Here is a 5,000-nt window from a genome sequence, read left to right on the forward strand (position 1 = left end):
AAAAAATGTGGCATATCAGGTCAGTTGACGTTGCCACCTGCTCCCGACCCAGAATCAGAAACATATCAGGAAAAATAAATATCAGAGTTTCATTCTCTCTTATAAGCACGTGTGGGTGTCTTGATTCTTATAACAAAGTCATACATGCAAATAAAGAGAACGGTTGTCTCCGTTTTCTGAGGGGGTGGGTTAGATTTGGCACCGCCGCTCCTTGAAGCGACCAACACCTCGTGGGTCATCGTGAGTTTGAAATACTATAGTTAAAGTGACACGGGTTTTGAAGGGTGTTTTAATAGTTCCAGTTGCAGATTAACAGGAATTCTACTTTAAAAAGGCTTTAGCTGAAGTGACACGGGTTTTGAAGGGTGTTTTAATAGGTTCCAGTTGCAGATTAACAAGATTTCTACTTTAAAAAGACTTTAGTTGAAGTGACACGGGTTTTGAAGGGTGTTTTTACGGTTCCAGTTGCAGATTAACAAGATTTCTACTTTAAAAAGGCTTTAGTTGAAGTGACACGGGTTTTGAAGGGTGTTTTTACGGTTCCAGTTGCAGATTAACAGGAATTCTACTTTAAAAAGGCTTTAGTTGAAGTGACACGGGTTTTGAAGGGTGTTTTTACGGTTCCAGTGGCAGATTAACAAGATTTCTACTTTAAAAAGGCTTTAGCTGAAGTGACACGGGTTTAGAAGGGTGTTTTTACGGTTCCAGTGGCAGATTAACAAGATTTCTACATTGTTAACATGAGAAACACTCTTGAAATACCGGGTATTCATCTCTCTGTCCTTGGAAAACCATTTTGGTGAGAGAGTAAAATATTATGAAGGGTGTAGTGGCAGATTAATAAGATTTCTACATTATCAAAAGAAGAAATACCCTCCCAAACACTGCTACACCCTCCCAGACACTGCTACACCCTCCCAGACACTGCTACACCCTCCCAAACACTGCTACACCCTCCCAGACACTGCTACACCTTGCTGAAACCTTATACACTCTCCCAAAAACTGCTACACCCTTCCCAAACACTGTTACACCCTCCCAAACACTGCTACAGTCTCCCAAACACTGCTACACCTTGTCAAACACTGCTACACCTTGCCAAACACTGTTACACCTTCTCAAACACTGCTACACCCTCCTAAACACTGCTACACCCTTCCAAACACTGCTACAGCCTCCCAAACACTGCTACACCCTTCCAAACACTGCTACAGCCTCCCAAACACTGCTACAGCCTCCCAAACACTGCTATACCCTTCCAAACACTGCTACAGCCTCCCAAACACTGCTACACTCTTCCAAACACTGCTACAGTCTCTCAAACACTGCTACAGCCTCCCAAACACTGCCACACCCTCCCAAACACTGCTACACCTTACTGAAACCTTATACACTCTCCCAAAAACTGCTACACCCTTCCCAAACACTGCTACACCCTTCCCAAACACTGCTACACCCTTCCCAAACACTGTTACACCCTTCCAAACACTGCTACACCCTTCCAAACACTGCTACACTCTTCCAAACACTGCTACACCCTTCCAAACACTGCTACACCCTCCCAAACACTGCTACAGCCTCCCAAACACTGCTACAGCCTCCCAAACACTGCTACACCCTCCCAAACACTGCTACACCCTTCCAAACACTGCTACACCCTCCCAAACACTGCTACACCTTTCCAAACACTGCTACACCCTTCCATACAAGTGCTACACCCTCCCACACCCTTCTGAGCACACAAACCACCAAAACAACGATAAAAACAGATGAAAAACACTTGAATCTTACAAAATAAAGCAAATAATTTAATCCCTACTAGTAATAACGATAAAATGCTTAATAGATAAAGAAAACAGCAAATTTTTCCTCCTCCTCGCCTCACTAATACACGGGACAGGGATACGGGAAACTTGTGACGCCCCGAGAGACGCTTGAGCTACGGATCGCTCAGTCAGCGCGCCACGTATTTGAAACAGGATGAAACATATTTGGAACGGGACTCGAACGTGTGTGCAAGATTTGAGCCGCGTTTGTCTCCCAGAGCTGCGGCAAGAATGGATATGCGCGGGGCACTGGGGGGGCTAGGGGCTGGGAGAGGCCTGGGGACTGGCTCAGTGAGAGAGAGAGAGAGAGAGAGAGAGAGAGAGAGAGAGAGAGAGAGAGAGAGAGAGAGAGAGAGAGAGAGAGAGAGAGAGAGAGAGAGAGAGAGAGAGAGAGAATTGTCATACACAAATGAGAAAAATTATTTGATTTCGTAGGATATTTGTTGTTGTTGTTGTTGTTTTTGTTGTAGGAGAGTGAGAGAAGGATATAGAAAGGTTGCTGATGTTATTGTTGTTATTGTAGTAGTAGTAGTAGTAGTAGTAGTGTTAATAGTACCAGTCCCTCTCTCTCTCTCTCTCTCTCTCTCTCTCTCTCTCTCTCTCTCTCTCTCTCTCTCTCTCTCTCTCTCTCCTAATGCAACAAGTATGACCTGACAAAGTGTCCAACTTAAAAGAGAGAGAGAGAGAGAGAGAGAGAGAGAGAGAGAGAGAGAGAGAGAGAGAGAGAGAGTTTATTTCTCTCTCTCTCTCTCTCTCTCTCTCTCTCTCTCTCTCTCTCTCTCTCTCTCTCTCTCTCTCTCTCTCTCTCTCTTGTAAATCATTCAGTTACACTAATTACATGCAAATAAATATGATATGTTGTTGTTTCAGTAATAATAATAATAATAATAATAATAATAATAATAATAATAATAATAATAATAATAATAACAATAATAATAATAATAATTCCTAATTCATCCACACCATTCCTAATTCACATCACCCCTAATTAAACCACTCCTAACTGACCCCATTCCTGGAATTACCCATATCACTCATAACTGCCCATTCCCAGACCTACCCACATCATTGGTAACTCAGGCCGTTCCTAACTTACCCACACAGCGAGGCTCCTCATTATTAATAGTAGTAGTAGTAGTAGTAGTAGTAGTAGTAGCAACTTGAAGGGCGGGAAACAGAAAACCTCTATGACTGTTTTGTAATTCAGTGTCTTCTTCACAGGCACACTAAAGCCATTCTTCATTTCCTGGGTCATTTCACAAGACACTCCTGCAATAAGTAGTAGTAGTAGTAGTAGTAGTAGTAGTAGTAGTAGTAGTAGTAGTAGTAGTAATAGTAGTAGTAGTAGGAACAGAAAAATATAGTAGTGGTAGTAGTAGTAGTGGTAGGAATAATAATAATAGTAGTAGTAGTAGTAGTAGTAGTAGTAGTAGTTGCACAATACTACTACTACCACTACTACTACTACTACCACTACCACTACTATGGTTATCACCACAACCACCATCACTACCAACAACAACAACAACAAAAGGGTGACCGTTCTAATCCCTCAAACTACCGTCCTATTGCTTTAATTTCCTGCCTATCTAAAGTTTTTGAATCTATCCTCAACAGGAAGATTGTTAAACATGTATCACTTGACAACCTTCTATCTGATCGCCAGTATGGGTTCCGTCAAGGCCGCTCTACTGGTGATCTTCTGGCTTTCCTTACTGAGTCTTGGTCATCTTCTTTTAGAGATTTTGGTGAAACTTTTGCTGTTGCCTTGGACATATCACAAGCTTTTCATAGTCTGGCACAAAGCTTTCATTTCCAGACTACCCTCCTATGGCTTCTATCCTTCTCTCTGTAACTTCATCTCAAGTTTCCTAACCTAACCTAACCTAATATGTTGTGTACAGTGTTACCATTGGCAGGCTTATCAAACACTGACTTAACTATCATACAAGCTAACTATCATACAAGTAGTAGTTGTGTACACTTTGAAGATAAACATTTTTAGCAAGCAAATATTCAACCATATTTTCTTTACTCTTGTCTTTCTAAACAATACATTTCATTATCTTAGGATGAAGCTTCTCACTGAAATTCACTTCCAAATGTTTTAATCCTTCAGTGATCCTGTGAGGCGCCACCTACCTGCTACCTGCTCTACCTCACCTGCTCTCCACCTGCTTACCCACCTCACTGCTACACACGCACCATTTTCCTCCAGTCTGGGGAAAACTGAGGCCCCTTGGTAGTGGTTGCAGATGCAGGACCACCAGCTACTCCCACACTAAGCTTTACAGGCCAAGAAAGCTTACAATACACAATAACACTGCAAAATATAGTGTATCAGTGAGGACATGGCTGTGAACATTCATTTAAGATACGTATGTAAACACAAGGGGCTCACATCTCACTACCTCTCATATTACTATTATTAATATTATACCACCGAAACTTGCTTAGCTAAGGGCCCACAGTGACTTCAATACTTCATATATTAGTAGTAATAGTTGTTAAGTTACTTTCCTTAGCGAGTCAAGGAAGCTTTCAGGACCAGCTGTTAGCGTCCTTCCCTGCTGGTGTAGGGAGATAGGGAGAATAACGATTTTCGCCTATATATACATTATCTGCCTTTAATTTATAACATCTATGTCATTATAAGGCGCCACAGGACTTTGCTGCGTTAGCTGTTAGTGAAAAAATGTGACCAAGTACCTGATATGCGAAGAAGAAAGCTTTGAAGACCGCAAGCTGTTACTGTCCTCATGTAATGGCGGCGGATCAGGAGGGTAATCTTGATCTTGATCTTAGGTGATCGAGTCTTGTGTTCCTGTTATTAATTCAATATTTCTTTTATTTTTTGTTCTAAGTTAGATGTTATGGTTTCTAAAAATACTTAATAATTTATAAAGAGTATATATTACCATTAAAATGCCATTTGTTGAGATTTGTTTTTCTTATAATGCCATTTGTTTTTTTTTTTATTTTGTTTTTTTCTTAATGTGTGTGTGTGTGTGTGTGTGTGTGTGTGTGTGTGTGTGAGAGAAAGTCTAAAATATTGTGGGGTGTTGTTAAGCCATATGGGGTGAGAACTGAGTGATTTTCAGTGGAGAGAGAGAGAGAGAGAGAGAGAGAGAGAGAGAGAGAGAGAGAGAGAGAGAGAGAGAGAGAGAGAGA

The 5,000-nt window shown here is 41.3% G+C and overlaps 1 long non-coding RNA gene across 3 annotated transcripts in view; it reads right to left on the bottom strand.

Annotated features, from left to right (window-relative positions):
• Positions 1–5,000, bottom strand: part of LOC135099576 (uncharacterized) — a 34,020-nt gene that overhangs the window by 26,090 nt on the left and 2,930 nt on the right. For 2 of the 3 annotated variants that reach the window (XR_010268149.1, XR_010268148.1), the window contains exons 2-3: positions 4,539–4,653; positions 2,926–4,399 (exon numbers count right to left, since the gene is read on the bottom strand). This is a non-coding gene — a long non-coding RNA (uncharacterized LOC135099576). The remainder of the gene's footprint in view (positions 1–2,925; positions 4,400–4,538; positions 4,654–5,000) is intronic. The other variant, XR_010268150.1, reaches the window with a different exon arrangement.

The sequence above is a fragment of the Scylla paramamosain genome, unplaced genomic scaffold, assembly GCF_035594125.1.
Source record: "Scylla paramamosain isolate STU-SP2022 unplaced genomic scaffold, ASM3559412v1 Contig149, whole genome shotgun sequence".
NCBI classification, from domain to species: Eukaryota; Metazoa; Arthropoda; class Malacostraca; order Decapoda; family Portunidae; genus Scylla; species Scylla paramamosain.